This window comes from Panthera leo, chromosome D2 (assembly GCF_018350215.1).
Source record: "Panthera leo isolate Ple1 chromosome D2, P.leo_Ple1_pat1.1, whole genome shotgun sequence".
NCBI classification, from domain to species: domain Eukaryota; kingdom Metazoa; phylum Chordata; class Mammalia; order Carnivora; family Felidae; genus Panthera; species Panthera leo.
This window is the reverse complement of record NC_056689.1, coordinates 30,178,420-30,199,337: the sequence shown is the minus strand read 5'-3', so window position 1 is coordinate 30,199,337 and position 20,918 is coordinate 30,178,420. Positions and strand designations below refer to the sequence as shown.

The 20,918-nt window shown below is 52.0% G+C and overlaps 1 long non-coding RNA gene across 1 annotated transcript; it reads left to right on the top strand.

The window, feature by feature from the left end:
* Positions 1-16,769: 16,769 nt before the first annotated feature.
* LOC122202536 lies at positions 16,770-18,419 on the top strand. The gene is made up of 2 exons (XR_006194718.1): positions 16,770-17,578; positions 17,691-18,419. It is a non-coding gene; the product is annotated as an uncharacterized LOC122202536 (long non-coding RNA).
* Positions 18,420-20,918: the final 2,499 nt, after the last annotated feature.

Here is a 20,918-nt window from a genome sequence, read left to right as displayed (position 1 = left end):
CACCAGGACATCTGCTGGCTGGGACTCGAGGAGACCCAGAAAATAAATGATGAGGATGGGCTGGAGGGCTTGGACCCCCAGGGCTGGAGATTGATGTGGCCACATCCAGAGCGACATAATGGGCCTTGCGGGCCAGCCAGGCAGGAGATAAAAGGCAAGGGACATAAATAATGCAGAAATAAAGGGTGGAAAGCAGGCCCAAAGGAATAAATCCCTGTTCCCCGACAGGCTCAGTGTGGGAGTCAGATCAGTGTCAGTGGGCAGGGAAGGGGGAGGGGGCGGCGTAGGGAGGGCAGCGTGGTGGACTGCCAGCTGCCCCCCCCGCCCCGGGGCCCCCTGGTCACATTCACCCCACACACCACACCCACAGAGGCGGGGCGTGGGCGCGAGTCCTGTTTCAATCCCCAAGTCACGCAACTGGTGAAGTCACCCTCTCTGCCTCTGTTTCTTCCCCAGTAAAATGAAGTGAGGATGAGGCCAGCGTTTCCCGAGAGGGGTTCGAGGACCACCGACCTCGGCATCACTCAGGAAGGTTGTTTAACATGCAGATTCCTGGGCCCTCCCGCCGACCTGTAAACTAGGACCTCTGGGAGGGGGTCCAGGATCAGCCCAGCTAGCAAACTCTCCAGGTGTGAGATTCAGTGGACAGCCCCTCCTGTCCTTTTCAAATGGCCCCAAACCTTCCCAGCCGCTGAGTCTCTGAGGAACCAGGACTCCTGCCGCCTCCTTCCTCTGCCCTCCCCGCTGGCACGGACCCACCTGGCTCCCTGAGGTCATGGGGAAGAAAGGCCCGAGGGTGTCTGGGGAAGGGTCCTGGCAGATTTAGTCCAGGGTGGCCTGAAGCTGGCCTTTGGACCTGATTTTCCAAGAGATACAGAGAGAAAGGATCTGCTTCGGTGGGGCCGGCTGCACAGGGCAATGGAAACCAGATGTGTGGAGCTCGGGGAACAATCTTCTCAAGACTGGGGGCATTCGCACCTCATTCCCACTGTCCTCAGCCGTGGTGTGGGGTCACAGGAGGAGCACAGCCTTCGGTAGGGAGGCAGCCTCTCACCTGCCTCTTTCATTCAGATATGATGAGAGGGCACAAGAACCCTCCCGAGCTGCAGGGCCCCTGGGAATTCCAGGCTGAGCAGACAGACCAAATCAGGAGGCCTGCAGGTCAGGGCGGTGATGCAGAGGCCCCGGGCGTGAAATCGCGGCAGCGAGATCATGTAGCATCGCCATTTGGGCAAGGTATGACCTGGCCATTTATTCTCCCGCCACTGTTCTGCCACTGTCATCTCTCTGGGGCTAACTAGGCCCCCTTTGCCAGTGAAGATGCTCCCAGGAAGGGGACGATGGTACACCGTTTCCAGCCGCTCCCCCACTGCGTGCAAGCAAGTTGGTATACGGCCCGGAATTTTAAGGCGGGGGGTAATTTTCCATAATCTAGCTCAGTCGTTCTCAATCCTGGCTGCACATGCCAACCTCCTGGGGAGTGTTCAAAAACAAAGCACGCAGGGGCCCCGGTCCCTGCGAGGAGTTTCTGATTCAGTGATGGGGGCGGGGCCAGGTGTATTTCCCATTTCTCCAGGATTCCAGGGGTGCAGCTCCAACCAGCTTCCAGTACAGTGAAAGTCCCGCATAGGCTGGCAAAACCCTTCAGCCTCACTGCTCATGAACTCTGGACCAACAGCACGGGCCACCCCTGGGGGTTTATTAGAAATGCAGCCCCTCGGGCCCCACCCCAGCCCCCTGAATCTGCCCCTGCCCCTGAGCGAGACCTCCAGGCAATTCGCAGGTCACCGAGGTTTGGAAAGTGCTGGCTTACAGGGAATGCAGACCTTTGCTCCCACCTTACTCCCCAGGCTTCTGGGCAGAGCAGGCTTCATGGGACTGGTCTTCCCTTTACCACTCCTGGGCCCCCACAACCCCACTTCCCCCCCAGATCCTTGGTGGCCACAGAGCCTGCTTGTCTGCGGTGGGAAGGAGCACAGGGTGCTTGCGTAGGAAACCCTCTTTCTGCTCAGCCGTAGGACATCCTGGGTCCTCTTCCCCTGAGAGAGTGTGGGTGATTTACTGCTTCAGACGCTGGGATGGAGGGGCCGGAGTGCCGGGAGACAGGGCACGGGCTGGCAGCCGGCCTGACCAAACATACTGGCGTCAGCAGCCGCCTAGGCCCACGAGGGGCCCCAACGTTCAAAGATGCATTAACTCTGCGCAGAGAAAGATGGGCTGTTTTGTTTTTCTCTTTTAACAAGCCAGGCTTGTTTCAGGGGCTGTGAACGTATGTTGCCAGGCCTGTTCTGGCCCGGGCTGCACCTGCTAATTCTGTTCTCAAGACCCAATCACCCTCCAGTGTGTCCCCACCCCTGCTTCTGCCGCCCCCCGCCTTTCTCCGCAACCCCGTCGGCTCCTGGAGTTTCAGGAAAGGAAGCCGGGACTGGAGCTGACATAGCAGGTGGACTGGTGATGACATAGAGGCACAGGGTGGCCCAGAGGCCACGGGTCCAGAGTGGTCCTGGGCCCACTGAGGTCACAGTCTCCCAGCGTGAAGCCGGCAGGAGTTTCCCCCACACTGGAAGCAGCTCGAAACCCGCACTGCCAGGGTAAAGCCACACAGGAAGGAAGGGCCTGCAGGTGAAGAATTTTTAACGGGGGTCCATGGGTTACTGATGTTCCCTCAGCTATGTCACTATGTCACTCCTGACAGGGAAGGACCTTCCCTTTTCTTCTGTGAGGCATCTTGCAGGGAGCCTGGAACAGTATGTGGGCAGTGGAGAATGAGTAAGAGCTAAAGAAAAGATAAACGAAAAGACAGACGAAAGGTGACAGGTGGAGGGTGAATGACAGCAACTTCCGGTTCCAGCATCATGGCAAACTAGGTACATGGAAAGGCCTTCTTGCTCAAGATCCCAGACGAATTACAACGCATACGTTTAAGCACATTTCTGAGCTTGTAGAACGTCAGGGAAGCGTTCAAAGGAAGAAAAAACTCACGAGAAACTGACCCCGGAAGGTGAGATTGACCTGAGGGCAAATACATTTCTTGGCAACACCAAAGAGAGCCACCTCCAGGTTGGAGGAACTGAAAAGGACACTCCAAAGTTACGTCCAGGACCCTCGAGAGGGTCCACGGGGGTTCCAGGTCAAAGTGCCTCTCTGGCTCCCAGTCAAGCCTGAATTCCCTCTGGGAATGCATTCCCAAGGGAGGCCCTCCTGAGGCCCAAGGATGAAGTTTACCAAAATGTGAACTCACAATCGAAAATTACCAAACACACAAGGGCGTGCCTGACCACAGACTTAGCAAGGACTGCAAAGGTTGGAACCCTCAAATATAGACCACTAAGCAAATGTTTTCAGACATTGGCCAACGGGCATCTCGGGACTGAGAGGAAGGAAACCAAGGATATCAAGCCTTACCCCGATTTTCTGTGTGGAGGAAATTTCTGGAGTGCAGAGCCGTGTTGGGGAACCCAGACAGAGGCCAGCAGTCTCACCGAGTTGAAGAAGAGAGATAGGAGACTCTTGGGGAGGCCAAGTGCCTAGAATTTGCAGGACAGCATACCAGAGGAGAAGGAGGTATGCAGAGGAAGGGCTTCTAAAATCTGCACGGAGTCCCCTTGACTCTTGGGCTGGCCTCCAATGTGTGTGGCATGAAGTAAATACCTGAAGGTGAGCACAAAGCTATATCTGAGAAAAGAACAAGTACCAGGAGGTATGAGCTGAAAACTTCCCAGAGCCCACACAGGGCTAGGAATCCCTGGAGTTGTTGGTTGGTTGATTTCCTTGTTTTTCATACAGCCACCCAATTGTTCTAGCATCTTCTGTTGAAAAGGAAGTCTCCTGACATTATCACTGTTCTAGGTCCTAGCCACTGCGGGAAGAAGACGCGAAAGCATCCACATTAGTAAAGAAGTGCGACTGTCTTCATTTTTAGGCAATGCAATCGTGCCCAGAGAAAGTCTGAAGAAATCTACAAAGTGGTTACCGGAATGACAGGTGAGGTAAGCAAGGTTGCAGAACGTAAGGCCAATATATAAAAATCAAGTATATTTCTATACACTAACAGTGAACAACTAGAAATTGCAACGGAAAAATGCCATTTCTGATAGCATCCCACAGTGCTTAGAAGTAAGTTTAATGAAGCAGCTGGGTGTCCTAGCCGGTTGAGCGTCCGACTTCGGCTCAGGTCATGATCTCATGGCTCGTGGGTTCGAGCCCCGCGTCGGGCTCTGTGCTGACAGCTCAGAGCCTGGAGCCCACTTCGGATTCTGTGTCTCCCTCTCTCTCTGCCCCTCCCCTGCTTGCTCTCTGTATCTCTCTCTCAAAGATAAATAAACATTAAACAAATTTTTTAAGAAGAAAGAAATTTAATGAAATATGTGCAAGACCTATACCCTGAAAACTACCAAACAAATGGATGAAACCTATATATCAAGCTCACAGATCAGAAGACTCAATATTGTAAATATGCCAATTATCTGCTGGTAGCTACAAATTGAATGCATATCTAATAACCCCAAAAAGGTTTTGGGGGGCAGAAATTAACAAGCTGATTCTAAAATTTACAAAGAACCTAGACTAGCCAAAACAGTATTGAAACAAAGAGCAAATTAGAAACTGACACTACTTGTTATCAAGGCTTATTATTAAGCTCTGGTAATACTGACATAAGAGAAAAAAATATAGAACAGTGGGACAGAATAGAAAATCCAGAAGTAAATCCACACATATATGGCAGTAAATTGATTCGACAAAGATACTAAGGTACTTTAATGGAGAAAGACTAGTCTTTTCAACAATGGTCCTAGAACAACTGGGTAGCCATATGAAAAAAAATTTTGACCTCTACCTCACACCATATACAAATACTGAAAATGGGCAAGGACCTACACACAAAAACTAAAACTTCTATAAGAACATATAGGAGGCAGTCCTTGTGACTTTGAGTTAGGGCACAAAAAAGCATGATCCATAAAAGAAAAAAATTAACTGGACTTAATTGAAATTGAAATTTTCTACTTTTAGAAGGACCCCATTGACAAAATGAAAAGTCAAGTCATGGGCTGACAAAGGATTTGAATCCAGAATGTATAAAGAACTATCAAAACTCATAAGAAGGCAAGCAACCCAACAAAACACGTACAAAAAAGTTGAGCTGTCATAATCTGCCATGAATGCTACAGACATCTTTACTCATAATAATTCCAACCTAGAGACAACTCAGATGTCCACAGCAAGAGAATGGATAAACAAATTATGGTACATCCATTCTACGGGAAGTATTCCATGGGAGCAACAGCGCGTCAATAAAAACAGCAGGGCACTTGGCTGGCTCAGTCAGCGGAGCGTGTGACTCTTGATCTCGCGGTCTTGAGTTCGAAGCCCACGTTGGGTGTAGAAATTACTAAAAAATAAATAAACTTAAAAACAAAAGAGGTTCAGACCTCCAACTGTAAAATAAACCATGAAGATGAAAAGTACAGCAGAAGGGGGCACCTGGGTGGCTCAGTTGGTTGAGCGTCTGCCTCTTGATTTTGGCTCAGGTTATGATCTCATGGTTCATGGGGTGGAGCCCCACGTCAGGTTCTGCACTGACAGCTCGGAGCCTGTTTGGGATTCTCTCTCTCTCTCTCTCTCTTTCTCTCTCTCTCTGCCTCTCCCTGCTTGGGTGCTGTCTGTCTCTTACAAAATAAATAAATGAACTTAAAAAAAAAACAATAATAGGGGTGCCTGGGTGGCTCAGTCGGTTAGACGTCCGACTTCGGCCCAGGTCACGATCTCACGGTCCGTGAGTTCGAGCCCCGCGTCGGGCTCTGGGCTGATGGCTCAGAGCCTGGAGCCTGCTTCTGATTCTGTGTCTCCCTCTCTCTCTGCCCCTCCCCCGTTCATGCTCTGTCTCACTCTGTCTCAAAAATAAATAAACGTTAAAAAAAAAATTTAAAAAAAAACAATAATAATAAAATAAAAAGAGCAAAATACTTACACACATAATAGCATGAATTAGTTTCCCATCATTATGCTAAATGTCGTGGCTTGAATTTTTCCTCCAGAAGATACTTTGGAGCCCTAACCCCTGGGACCTGTGAGCATGACCTCATTTGGAAATGGGGTCTTTGCAGATGTAATCACGTTAAGACAAGGTCATACCAGAATGGGGTGGGCCCTAAACCCAATATGATTGGTGTCCTCATAAGCAGAGAAGAGACACCAAAAGATGCAGAGGCACAAGGAAGAAGGTCATGTGAAGACAAGAGGCAGTGGCCACAGGTACGTTGTCATGGACGAAGGAACTCCAAAACCTGCCAGCGACCACCAGTACCGGGAGAGAGGCTGGGAACAGATTCTCCCTCAGAGCCTCTGGAAGGAACAACCCTACTGACATCTTAGTTTCAGACTTTTGTCCTCCGGAGCCGTGAGAGGATACATCTCTGGTGCTTTAAACCACCCCATCGGTTGGGGCGCCTGGGTGGCTCAGTCGGTTAAGCATCCAACTTCAACTCAGGTCACGATCTCGCGGTCCGTGAGTTCGAGCCCCGCGTCAGGCTCTGGGCTGACGGCTCAGAGCCTGGAGCCTGCTTCCCATTCTGTGTCTCCCTCTGTCTCTGCCCCTCCCCCATTCATGCTCTGTCTCTCTGTCTCAAAAATAAATAAATGTTAAAAAAAAAAAAATTTAAACCACCCCATCGGTAGCGCTTTGCTATGGCAGCCCTGAGAAACTGAGAGTGAGCAAAAAAAGAGATACAGAAGAATACATACTCTATAAGGCAGAGGAGTCAAGTGAAGGGATTTCCAATGGCCAAAGCTGCAACAATTTGACCCACAAAGCAAATCCTCATGAGACTGCAGTGATATAAGTAAATGACTTAATAAATAAGTGGTAGAAAAGAGAGAACACTTTCCTATAGAAGGATTCGAATTAATAAATGAGGTAAGGCTGTGGGAAAAAGGAAACCACTGTTAGAACGTCACCGTGATCATTCACAGGCAAAATCTACTGACGGATGCTGAAATTCGCGGGCAAAACTATAGGGAGAAACAAGATATTTGTGTAGCTGCCAAGGAGCTCCCCAAATACTTATTAATTAATTACGAAGGTGCTTTGAACACATGTCCAGAAATTCTTTGATCCTCCTCTCTCCAGGAGGTTAGCTTAATTCCCCTCTCAGTGAGCCTGGGCTGGATTTACGCCCCACTCATAATAGTTAAGGAAACGAAAAAATAGTAGCATTGGTAGTGGAGAGACCTGGCTGATACCGCCTGAACTCTAAGGACTCATCACCTCTGGGAAGTTCTTCCCCCACGTCCCTAGCCCCAGTCTAATCACGAGGGAACATCAAACAAATCCAAACTGAGGGACATTTTACAAAACGCCTGGCCAGCATTCTTCCAATATATCAAGATCTTGAACGAGAAGGAGAAACAGAGGAACTGGCACAGACTGGGGGTCTCAGGAGATGTGATAATCCAATGCACATGTGGTGTCATCGACCGAATCCCCAAACAGAAAAAGACGTTAGAGGAAAAACTGCGAAAGCCAAATAAAGCCCATGGTTTCCAGTTTATTTATTTAATGAATTAACTTATGTATTTATCCACTTATTTATTTATTTATTTTGAGAGACAGAGGCAGGGTGAGTGGGGGAGGGGAGGAGAGGGAGGAAGAGAGAGAATCCCAAGGAGGCTCTGTGCTGTCAGCACCGAGCCCCACGCGCGGTTCGGTCTCATGAAACCATGAGATCGTGACCTGAGCCGAAACCAAGGGTCGGATGCTTAACGGACTGAGCCACCCAGGCGCCCCTAAAGTCCCTAATTTAGACATTACTATTGGACCAACGTTGGGGTCTCGGTGTTGATAAGTGTGCCGTGGCTGTGTGAGGCATTCGCACTGCGGGAGCTGGAGGAAAGGCACAGGGAACTCTGTACTATCTTTGCAACTCTTCTGTACATCTAAAATCATTTCAAAATAACACGTTTCGATAAACTAGGTGTAGCTCTTTAAATACGTACATAGGCGTGGCCTCAGCGTGATGACTGGGAACTTGTGCACCAGGTAGCCCACGTCCAGGCAGGGGCAGACGGTCACATACGTCCCTGGCGTTCGCGATCGGCTCCCAGAGTAGTAGGGGAGAATGAGGAGAGGGAGGACTTAGACCGTAGTGACTTTAAGAAAGCTGCTGTTTCTTATAATTCTTTTTTTTTTTAATGTTTATTTATTTATTTTTGAGAGAGAGACAGAGAGAGAAAGAGCACTCTCTGGGGGAGGGGCATCGAGAGAGGGAGACAGAAAAACCCAAGCAGGCTCTACACTCTCAGTGCAGAGTCCGATGCAGGGCTCGAACCCCTGAACCGTGAGATCAAGACCTGAGCCATAATCAAGAGTCGGACGCTGAACCGACTGAGCCACCCAGACGCCCCTCCACGTCTCTTAAACAATGAGCATATCACACTTAAAAGAGATCGGAACCAGACAGGTCTCAAATGGTGCACTGAGACGTCCGGGCACAGCAACAGATCCACGAAGACCTTGCAGGGATATTTGAAGTTTTGAGGGAAACGCAGTGACATCCGTCCAGTGCTCTGCAAACTACTAGCTCCCTTAGTCCATGGTTTCAACATGAGATCATGCGACATTCCTTTCAACGATGTCATAACTTGGTGAAACTCGGTTGTTTTTTTTTTTTTTTTTGATGGTTGCTGTGATAAAAAGCAAACACCATGCAAAAATCATTGTGGTACAGGAAGTGAGGTGATGGTGTCCCACATGATTCCAGGGTTTGAGAGTCAGGCGACGCCCCACACATATCCCGTTAGTAAATAACTGTGGTTGGGGATGAAATATAAATGGTTTTTCCTTTCTTCTTTCAATGTATGTACTTTTGATGACGACATAATATGCTTCGAGTTATTTAGACCTAACCACTTACTCAAAGGAACTTTCTGGTATTTCTTTTGGCCTCCGAGACCGTAAAAAATGACTGACACGAAACGTGCTGTGAACAGAGAAAGTTCGGGAACTTCTGTTCGAGGGTGTTTGTTTCTAACTTTTTTGTGTACACAGACAAATGTGTCTGTCTTCATAATTGAGCTCGTATGTATACACAGTTTTATAATGGGTACTATGATCCCTCATTTTAGAGTTGAAGACGCTGAGCTCCAAAGGGAAGAAGTCACCCAGTTAACCAGACCGTCTTGTCACATACTCTGCTGCTTCCCTCTCTAAGACTCCAAGATGTTGCACCTCTGTGGTTCCAACAAGGACCAGCCTCACCAGCCAACATTTGCAGGGCCTTAGGATTACCCTGCCTTACTCTAGGCGCAGTAAGTAGGGTCCCTGTTTCACTGATAAGCCCTGTCCCGATCTGACCTCATTACCGCTTTGCAGATACACAAAACTTCATCCAGCCTTTGACATCGCATTCTCGTGAAGAGTAAATGACTCCAGAAAAGGAAAACCATTGAGCTATCATCGGTCATTGGTACCTGCATGTGAATGAGCTTATGAGAGCCTTTCCTGAAAGGAGTTTTGATAAGGAAAAAAAAAAAAAAAAAGAGGCAATCTCTGAGAGAAGTGGGTAAGGAGGGTATCTCATGTGGGGTTCGGTGGAAACAGACTGATTCAGAAAGCTGTGTGCAGAAAGTATGCAAAAGAATGAATGCTCGCAGGCCATACAAGGAACCAAAGAAGGCAGGACTCGGAAGGGAAGGGCCGGCCTGCAATGTGGTTGTAATTGAGGCCTCGGCCATCCTGTAGGGCACTCTAGAGGGGAGGTGGCCCTTCAGAGTTGTCTCAGATTGAGGCAAGAGGGCCAGGTCTTTGGAACCCAGCGTCGGCCATCACTCTCTGTGACTCAGCCCCGGAAGATGTGACCTGGAGGAAGGCAGCTCCCTGCAGACCAGACACGGCATCACAGCGAGGGATGAAGCCATGAGCCAGCGGCAGCTAAGAGTCCCGGCAGATGGACACTAAAGCCAGCTAGTTATAACAGTGCTAAGTGCGCCGAAAGAGAATCCTAAAGAGGTGGAGGGTAATAAAGGGGAAGGGCACGTACCTAAACTAGAAAAGTGGGGTGGGGAAGGAGTACACAGCTGCGAGGAAGACCGCCCCCCCGGGAGAGTGCCGTGTAGACTGAGGCCTCTAGTTTGAGCAGTTGCACAGGTAGACAGCATGTGCAAAGGTCCAGAGGCAGAAGGAGCAGACTTTAGCTGAGTTTGGGGCATGAGGGAGCATCCCGAATTGAGGCTGGCCTGGGTCAAGCAGGGCAAGCGTGCAGGGAGAATCGGGGACCTTATCGTCAAGGGAAGCTACTGACCAGGGAGGTAAGTAACATGATCAGACTTCTCATTTCCTTTCTGGGATCCTTTCCCTCCCCTCAGGCTGCCCTTTGATGAGCAGCCTAATCAATTTCACCTGGATGTACATGTGGTCTGTCCTAAGTGCCGCCTGTGCCAGGGTCCCCGTGGCAATCGGCAGCCTCTCTCCTGGAACCCCCAAGGCCCTAGTTGTCCCGCACATGTCTGATGATCCTCACAGAAAAGAACAGAGACAGGAAAGAAATTATTGTCCTCTTCCGCCTCCCAATGCCCCTTCCTGCGCAGAGCAGACAGAGCTGCCCCCCTCTCAAAAGAGCCTTGTGGGGGAAGAGGGGAGGGAAGTGAATAATCCCTTTGCCAAGCTCCCCCAGAAAACAGGGTGGAACGAATTAGCAGAGCTCAAAGGTCCCATCTGGGAAATCACTCAAGGTTTCCAGGATCTGACCCCATGACAACTCGGAGGGCACCGGAACAATCAAGGAAGCATTGGCGGTAAGCCTTCTGTCCGATGTCTGTCCACCTCTATGGAAACTTCTCCTGGGAGCCTGGCTGGGGGCCAGGAAGTAGGTCTGCACACACACCCGGCCCGCCCAGAACCACAGAGGTGGCTGGTCACCCTGTGCAAAGCGACAGCATCCACCCAAGCGGATCAAAACACTCCAAACAGCTCAATTAAACCTACAAATTGCTTTGACTGCTTTTCTTCCTGACTCATTGGGATGATGCCCTTGAATCATCTCTTCACCCAAGGAAACCATTTAAAGCAGGTGCTGCATGGTCTAGTCCGCAAAACATAATCAGCCAAGACAGGGTGGCCCAAGGAATGCTCTTGACTTATTTATTGATTTTATCTGTTTATTTTTTTAAAGAAGCTTTTTTAAAAAAATTTATTTTAGGGGCGCCTGGGTGGCTCAGTCAGTTGAGCGTCTGAATTTGGCTCAGGTCATGATCTCACAGTTCGTGGGTTCGAGCCCCGCGTCGGGCTCTGCGCTGACAGCTCAGAGCCTGGAGCCTGCTTCAGATTCTGTGTCTCCCTCTCTCTGCCCCTCTCCCACTTGTGCTCTGTCTCTCAAAAATGAATAAACATTAAAAAATAATAAATAAATAAATAAATAAATAAATAAATAAATAAATAAATAAAACTTATTTTAGATAGAGTACATAAGCGGAGGAGAGGGGCAGGGTGAGAGAGAAAATCTTAAGCAGGCTCCGTGCTCACCATGGAGCCCAACTTGGGGCTCAAACCCATGATCCTGGGATCATGACCTGAGCCGAAACCAAGAGTTGGATGCTCAACCGACTGAGCCACCCAGATGCCCTATCATTGACTTCTTTAGCCCTTCTTATGTGACAGGCATCATTCTCTATGCTTAATAGACGTTTGCCCATTTAATCCTCACAGCAATGCTGTGAAGCAGGTGATATTCCTGTCTCCATGGCACAGATGGGGAAACTGAGGCACAGAGCGCTTAACTAACATTCCTAGGGCCACAGCTGGTAAGCAGTGAACCTGGGATTTGAATGAGAGTGTGGTTCATGGTTTTTAACCCAGGCCAGAGGCACCCAGGGTGGAACCCCTTCAGGGTAACAGGGTAGTTGCCTCCAGCCCCTTTGATCAGGGCAGAGGATCTGTGTCGTTGGTTTTCTCTACAGCATAAAGATTTTTGGCAGAAAAGTTTCGCAAATGAACTTGCAAATCACTGGTGAGACAGTTTTGTCTGAAGAGGCAGGAGAACTCCTGTCTCTTCTCTGAAATACTGGCTTAAAGATCTGAATGAGAACCCAAGTATCAGGAGTGCCTGGCTGGCTCAGTTGGTAGAGTGAGTGACTCTTGAGCTCAGGGTTGTGAGTTCAAGCCCCACGTTGGGTGTGGAGCCTACTTAAATAAGTTCTTTTAATGTTTTACTTATTTTTGAGAGAGAGAGAAACATACACAGAGCGCGAGCAGGGGAGGAGCACACAGAATCTGAAGCAGGCTCCACACTGAGCTGTCAGCACAGAGACTGACGTGGGCCTAGAACTGGTGAACTGCAAGATCTTGACCTAAGCCGAGGTCGGATGCTTAACTGACTGAGCCACCCAGGCGCCCCTACTTAAATAGATTGTTTTTTTAAAAAGCAACCAGGAATACTGATTCCAATCACAGACCAATTTGGGGAAAGAAAGAGGGGCAATGCCTTTGGGTTCCACCTCTTCCTCCCTGTCCTCAGCGGGAACTAGGTCAAGCCCCAAGCCTCAGTTCTTGCCCTGCCTCTACCTCCCAGAGGTGCAGTGAGGGGAACGAAATCAGTTCTGGGCTGTAGAAGGTAAGGAACTGTCACTACGGGGACCATGCGTTCCTTCTCAGACACAGCTATACGGGGACTCTCCTGAGCTTGCGATGGGGCAAAGCAGAAAGCTGGATGGGGAGGGAGACCCTGGGGTTGGGTTTCCCAGAGAACCCAAACCCCGACATTAGGGAGGAAACACAGGCTGGAGCAGAGGATCTTGACAAAAGCAAACGTAGACCCCTGGCTAAACACCAACACTGCGGCTAAGATGTTTAAATACACCTGGGGCTCTCCCAGTGTCGGGAGGGGTAAAGGGAACCTGCTGTGAGTGTGGCCAGTGCGGAGCATGGGCCTGGGAGTCAGACAGACACAACTCTGCATCTGACCCCTCCGGGCACCAACCCTGGGACCTCAGGTGAGTTGCCCCTGTGCCTCAGTGGCTCAGTTTCCTCGTCTGTAAAATGGGAGGCCTCACGGCATGTGCATGGAGCTAGTTGTTAGGATAAGAAAAGATGCTGCCCAGGACCTGTCTAGAAGCGTCAGTGCAGAAGGAACCACGCTCCGCGGGCAGCCCAGCCGCACAGGCAGAACGATTCATCTTTCCGGAGCAATTCAATCTCTGGCTTGAGCTCTCCATTCATCGGGGTGAAGGGCACAATCTCACTCAGTGAGTTTGGGGCAACCTTGCAGTCTCCCCCGGGAAGAGCGGGAGTCACAGGAGTTGCTACAAGGCCAGATGCTGCGGGGAATTAGCGTGCCCCCGAAGCACTTGACCCCAAAGTCCCCTGCGACATTTCTCAGTGGAGCCCTCCAGATTCAGACATCCGTCCTCGAAGCTCATCACCAAGACGACCCTCATTCCTGCCTCTTGCCTGCAAGGTGCGGGGCCCAGGGGCCACTTCTCAGGTCTGGGCCTCACCTGGGTGTGGAAGCCAGGCAGTGCCTGGACTTGCCCCCAGCCCTTCCCCCCGGGTCTTGCTGCCTCCCAGAGCTCTCCAGGGAAGCCCCCTCCTCAACGGCCAAGGCCTGCTCTCACTCCTGACCTTGCTCCCACATTTCCACTAAGCCTCTGAATTCTCTCATTTCCTCAGAGATCTGGGGCCTGGGGGTCCAAGCCGGGCAGCCTCCTTTGTTTCCATTCGACATCTGTCCCATCCCACTTTGTAATCACGCAGGCTGTGTTGAATGCAGAGCACAGAGTGAACTCCCAAGAGAAAAAGAACTGTTAACGTCTCAAACAAGCACACCCCATCTCATTCACTGGACTTCCGAGGGCCGGGCCCCAGCAGAGGAGACGGCACCAAGGTCAGAGCACCAAAGACCCAGCAGAGTCTGAGCCGGGCTGGAAGGATGGGATGTCCTAAGACATCTTAGGAGAAGAAACTGGTGAGCGGGGGCCCAGACGCCGGAAGATGGGAAAATTGCTAGCTGGAGTCGAAGTTGCCCAATGTGACTGCGCCGGGGACACGTGGCTATGGACCACAGGACGGGACCTCCGGATGCCGTGTGAGGGGGCTGGGCTGGTGCGCAGAGGTGGTGGGGAGCTGGGTTCCCTCTGTGCCCCACCCCTCCCCACTCACTCGGAGGGCTCTGGCCTCTGGGGCCGGCTGGAGCCATGGCTAGTCCTTGCTCTGCCCTAGGCTTCTAATAATACCTGGAAAGAGAAACAAAATAAGCTTGCATTCTCCCCCTGTGCAAAGCAGTGGTTTGCACAGCTAAAGAGAGAGCAAGAGGAAGGGAGCAAAAAGACAGAAAGGTGGCCCTCAGGGCACTTGAGATCTTCTATCCCTGTGCCAGTGTCCAAAGTGTTTCACAGGACATGTTCCCACTGTGCCCCCAAATCGCCCTGCAATATAGGTCTCCCCAAGACAGCATGATGTCCCTGCATCCCGTGGATTCCAAAAAGCGACAGAAGGTGTGAGATCCATCTCCAAGGAGTATTTGCCCTCCCTGTGACCATACTTGCTCTGGAAGAGAGGGAAAGCTCTGGCTTGGCTGAGTATACTCGCCCACTCTCTCCCTTTGCCCACAAGGATGCCGCTGGGGAAATTCCAGCAGTCGTGGGACCCCGGGTTCTGGTCCCAGCTCGGACACCAGCTCGGTGGCCCTTCCCCTCTCTGAGTCTCCATGTGGAAAGTGAGCCAGCCAGGATGGAGATCGGAGGGCCTTCCAGGGCTGAGATTTTAAATCACCACCTGCCGCAGCCAGATGTCGTCACTGAGAGCAGACAGGGAGCCTGCTTTGATCTTGCAAGGGGGTAGGACGGGCTCCCAGAGCTCGGCCAAGGGTGTGGCCGGGGGGGGGGGGGGGACAGGCTGGCGGGGAGACTTCCCAAGTGCTCAGCACCCCAGACATGCAGGCCAGCTCCTGGGCATGGGTCTGTGACAGGATGGTGGAGGATAAGAGTTAAGAATCCCCAGGACGTGGTTCAGCCAGGGGCTCAGAAGTGGATCAGCTGTGCCTCTGTGCCCGGACGAGCCTCTGGGCTGGACTTGGTGGGGCTGAGGCAGGGGCGCAAGGGCAGGCAAACCTCCAAGGTGGGCACGTGCTTGTGGATTTCCTGGGTGCTTGGGAGGCTGTGTATCCAGAGAGGTCTCTCTCTCTCTCTCTCTCTCTCACACACACACACACACACCCACATGCAAGTGTGTACGTCCTCAGATTTCATAGTCAACAGATGCCTTTCCAGGGAAGAAGGCAGAGCCAGAGTTGAGATGGTTTCCAACCCATGGTGAAGGCTCAGCCAGGACCTTCTGGGACTGTTGCGCTGGCTGTTAAATTATTAAACACTTCAATATCAGAAACACCAGCTGCGGCCCCCACTCCGGGGGCGCCACCCACCCCACCCCACCCACCTGCTTTCATCACAGCCCTCTTAGCTACAGCAGAAATTCTGGGTTCAGAAGAGAGTCAGAGCTACTGGGGTGCCTGCACGTTTCCACCTTGAGTCTTGGGGGTCTGGTGCCAAGGCCAGACATCCGGGAACTGCTCTGGGGCTGAAGCTGGGCTGAGAGGACAGATAGAGGTCTCTCCCACGCTCGAGCCACCTGCCCCCCTCCACACCCCGTCACCCAGCAGCCCAGGAACTCTGTCCCCACCCCCCCCAAACCAGCCAGCCTCCTGATGAGTATTCCACACAAGCTCAGCCCCCCAAAGCAGTGAGGCGGCCCCTCCCTGCGGCTGTTCGCTGACAACCAGGAAGGGATTTTAATCTCAGAAACAGTCAAGGTGGGGAAGGGGAATGAGGGGCGGCCGGGAGGACCATATGGAACCTGTTTGAAGAGCTGGGTTGGAGCCCAGCTACACCTCCATGCGCTGGGGCACGGGGCCAGCTCTTGGCTGTGCCTGCTCAGCTCGGGCCAGAGAGGGGAAGGAGCGTGGGAGAACAGACAGGCAGGCCGTGAGGGGACGAGGCGTGCTGCATGTGCGCACGGGGCTGCTGTCCTTCAGGTGAGGACACCCTGGCTGGCAGCCAGTGGCCGGATACGGGGCCAGAAGGCCCGACAGCTCTGAAAAGCTGGGTTCACGGGGGTCAGCGGAGTGGCATCTGGGGTCTACTCGAGGCAGTCTCGGGGGCTTGTCTGGGAACGGCACTCCCGCTCAGCTCTGCCATTTCCTCGGCCTGGCTCCTGGTGGAGATGATTCCGGAAACCCTCCGACAGTACCATTTTGTCTCCGGCTTAGCTCCCCTGCCTCTGCACACAGCCAATCTCTGTCTCTCTCTGTTTACCCGTTACTAACCCAGTCCCACACGGGATGTCGGGCCTACGTGATGCCAAGTGGTGGGGCGGACATTATGACCCGTGTAACTGAATACCTGACTACACCACGTGGACTTCAGCCTCACCACATGGAACCTTGGGCTGATCCGGACTTGGATTGACCTTGCTGGATTTTGGACCAACCTCACCAAATTTCCAACTCACCACCTCGGTACATGAGAAGGCTGCCTGAACTTCTGTCTAGACTCCCAGGGCTTCAGGATGAACTGACCGAGTTTCTGATTGATTTTGCAGAAGTTAACGGCAAAACTTGACCGAACGTAGCGTGGCCTGGGTTTCTCGAATTTTCAAGCCACCTGACTGGATTTCTGACTGGGCTGACTGAAGAGTTTCAACCGGGTTCACGATTTGTTATTTTAAAAACTAAACTCCCCAAGTGCTTGACTGAGCTCTCCGGAGTCTGTCGCCCTGAGTTGGCCAGATGATGGGGTGCTCCTAGAACGAGACTGAATAACAGGAAATCGTGCGGGGCGCCTTGCCTGGCCGGCCCTCGGCCCGCCCCCGCCTCACACGCGGCTCACCCGGAGCCAGCCTGCGCACCTGAAGGGGGTGCGGGGCAGGCGGCGTCCCTCTTCCAACATTCTGGAATCTTCTGACATTCTAGCGCCTGATTATTGCATTTCCATCCCTTTCTGCCTCACTTCTTGTTCCAGCATTGCCCAACTCTCGGGGATGGGCATCAGCGGCCCTAGGAAACAATGTTCCCGAGTCCATCTGGCCTGAGTCCCCATTTCCCATCCAGGAAGTGGTATAAAACAGAGCTCAAAAGGGAGGGCTCTGCGTCAGCCCGCCAGGGCTCAGGGCTCGCTCCTGGGTCTAGCCGCGTTGCGCGCTCCTGGGCCGTGTTAACGAACTTGTCTGAGCAGTGGTTTCTTCACCTCCCACATGGGTGTGATTCTCTCCTGCTTGGAGGTTTTGACCAAGAATACTAATGATGGCTGATGCTTGCTGAACACTGACTTGAGCCAGGCTCTGCTCTGGGGCCGCATAGGGCCTGAGGATCCCCGCTGAATCTTCACTGGAGCGCCTAAGTCTAAGAAGTGAAGGGGTCAGCACAATCCAAGTGGCCGCCCTCAGCCTCTCGGCGATCCTGCCTCCTGGGCTTGCCTGGCACTGATAGAGTCCAGGGACCATCGGCGAGCACGGTCTGCCTCGTCACCGTGTTGTGATACGACCGGTGGCCTGCTTCTTGTTGGGAAATTGGGCTGCTCTTCGGCTCCCGTCGTGGTGAGGCATTTGCTATTTGATGGTGTGACTTGATATTCTTTCGGGAACATGACCCCCACCCCCACCCCCACCCCAACACCAAGGGAGCTGTGGGTCTCTTCGAACCCTGTAGGCATGTCAGGACCGTGGGGCTCGTTCTGTTTCGGGGGACGTTCGTCAATCTGCTCACATCTGGTCTGATGTTACCATGAGGACCTCCCGGGTTTCTTTACTGGCGCCTTAACGGGAACCAGATTCGCAAAGCATTCGCCAGTCCTGGTGTGTCCCTGCATTTGCCAGCCATTAGCCATAAGCTGCGGACGGCGACAGCGGAGGAATTGGCCCTGATCCTGAGCTCGCACCACACCTGTGGCCACGCTGGTCTTCTTGTCTTCTCCGGGGCGGGAGAGGAGGCAGGTGCTGAGGAGGATGTATGAAGGATGATAAGTATTCATCCCTCACTGGAAGGGAAGTTCTGCTTTAACAGGAAGAGCTGGCTGTGGGCTGCCGTCTTCAGTCTCTGCCTTAAGTCCTGTGCCTTCGTGTGTGTGCTGTCCAGACAAATGCCTTCATTTCCCCTCTTCTGTGTCTTTGCACATGCTGTCCTCTGCCCCGTGCGTCTTCCTCCTCCTTGATGTACTTATTCCACACGTACCGAAAATCTCCTCTATGTTACATGTGACTCAGGAGCTGGAAACACGAAGACACGATCCCTGCCTCAGGGGCTCCCAGTGGCAGAGGGATGCAGAGTATCAGGGATCACAGGCCTGGGACACCGAGACCGTGCGGGGCCGGACAAGGGACAGGTCAGGGAACTCGTCAGGGCCCTGGGGAAGTTTAATAAATATCCGTTCAAAGTAAGTCTGTGTATACACGCGTGTTGTATCCACAAGTGTGTGCACGTGTGTACGTGACCCCACGCCTGTAAGAGGGAGCATGGTAGTCGTGGGCCACGGAGGGGAAGGGTAGTTCTTGGGTCTCATTAACATGTTTGTTTCATTAAGTTCTCTCAGCTCCTTCTCATGATGCCCTCCTCACCGTGGAGACAGGGTGATGGTGGGCTTCTTGGTGTTTAGAAGCTGAAGGATTGATTCTGGGGGAAGGGGTGAGGGTAGGACTGTGAGATACTGATGTGCCAGCCTCCATCGGTGCCACCCTCACAGCCAGCTCAGCCTGGCAACCAGGGCTTGGCGGGGGGGCACACCAAGAGACAACAAGCCCACATAACCAAAGGGACCCTCCTTTGATGCCCTATACTCCTGCTCCCCCAAAAATCCCTCCACTCGTGAAAGAGCCCTCCACTACTCCAGCCTACATCTGGAGCTTGGGTGAAGGGTCCCAAAGGGCTCTAGTGTCCTAACCATTGAATGTTCAAGACAGAGACCTAATGTTGACTCATAGGTTAATTTCTATCTAGAAACTCATATCCCAGCTGAACCCTTTCCTGGCCTGGGGAAATGTCAGTTGCATGGCTTGTCTAGACCAAGGTGAGCCTCAACCTGAGAGGCCAAGCAGGCAAAGAGAAGGTCCCCCAGGTGCAGAAACCCCACATGCTACGTGAAGAGCCCCATTGCCTGGGTATGATGCTAACAGTCCTTGTGCCTATGTGAGTAAGCCTTTATGATTGCCCAGGAAACTTCCACACATGGCCCACTCAGTTACCATTTTTTGAGCCTTTACTTTGTGCCTGGCATTGTACCTCGCTAATAATAACTTCAACAGGCACTGCGCTAAGCCCCTCGCCTGCATCACTGTTTGGTTTGCGAAGATGAAGACAATGAGAGTGTCCATTTCTCAAGGACACACGGTGCTAAATAGTAGAATCAGAACTAGAATCCACCTCTGTCAGGTGACTCAAACGCCCCCTCCCCCACTCCTGGGTGGGAAAGCCAACCGGGCTCCAATACCCACGTTGCCCCTAAGAGAACACTTACCACAATGCTGCCCCTAGATCTAAGCCCATCTAGAGCGCCCACTCTGCCTGGTTTTGTCTCATGCTCCTAGTCTCCCTCCCAGACGCTGCCATAGAGGACGCCATGACAGGTAGGAGACAGGCTCTGAGGGAATGAGGATGTCACCCACCACGACTGGTTTGTGAGGCCTCGGTGTTGGTGGTCAGATGGGCTCCAGGGCAGGCCCCAGCCAACCGCTGGCCCCTTGGGGCTCGTCTCCTTCTGCTGCCGCCACCCTCGGGCCCAGCAGGAATGACCCAGCATTCCTAGCGGCTGAGGCACAGGAACATTCTTTCTGAAATGTTCTTGCCTAATCCCCGCCCATCCAGACGAGGCTTTGGGCTCTGTGACAAGGTCAATAGTTGCCCAAATGTCATCAGATCAGATCTATTTTCAGTTTTCAGACTGACCAAACCGAGCCTGTTCTCATCCACCTCTTCCTACCCACTCTATGTCAACTCTTTCCCTAAAATGTTCGCGTCTCTCACTCAGGGCTAAGGACTCTCCCAGTGTTTGGTGACATACTCAGGGGGTAAACTGCCCACCAGACACAGGATGTGAATTTCCAAGAGACAAACATAGATTTCCAGGCTCTTAAATCCCACCCCAAATTATAAGATGGCCAAGTGAGCCCCAGGGAACCCCCCAAGCCCACGGGTCCTCGCCTCTTGTCCTCCAGGCTAAGTGCATAGAGATCACCTTCTCTTGGGACTTGGAAGCTTAGGAGGTCTAACTACTCAGAAACTTGAGGACTATAGAAGAAAAACAGTTGCAGTAAGAAAACCTGAACTCGAGCCTTAGCTCTGGCCACTCCCTGTGTGGCCTTGGCCAAGTCACCAGTGGCTCTGGGTGTCAGTTTTCCTATCATTTTAAGGAGAGGGCTGGACTCTGTCTCCGAATACAATCCTGGCGTTGGAAATGGTCACACGCTTTGACGTGACCAATCTAGGAAAACCATTCTGATGACAAAGTCTTGTTTTCAAGGCGCTATTCTATCATGCCACCTACTCTCACATGATGTCTGACAGCACATGGAATTAATTCTCCGAGTGCAACTAAGTAACAGTAAGACGAGGAAGAGAGGAGATCTGACATTTATGGACCGCTTGTATGTGCCAGCCCCCTTCGAAGTGTGTTCTCCACGCAGGAACTCATGGAATCCTCCCACAAGCCTGCAAGACAGGTGTTATGGTCACTCCCGCCCCCTCCATCTTACAGACGAGCAGCGTGAGGCTCAAAGAAGGAACGTCACGTGCCAAGTTCACGTGGCCACAAAGCAGCAGAGCCAAGCTCGGAAGCAGGGCGGCTGTCTCCAGAGCACACACTTTCAGTGACCACGCCGCACGGTCACAGCAAGGTGAAAGAGACCCAGCCCGAAGGGAAGAAAGAGCTTGGACATAAATTATTCT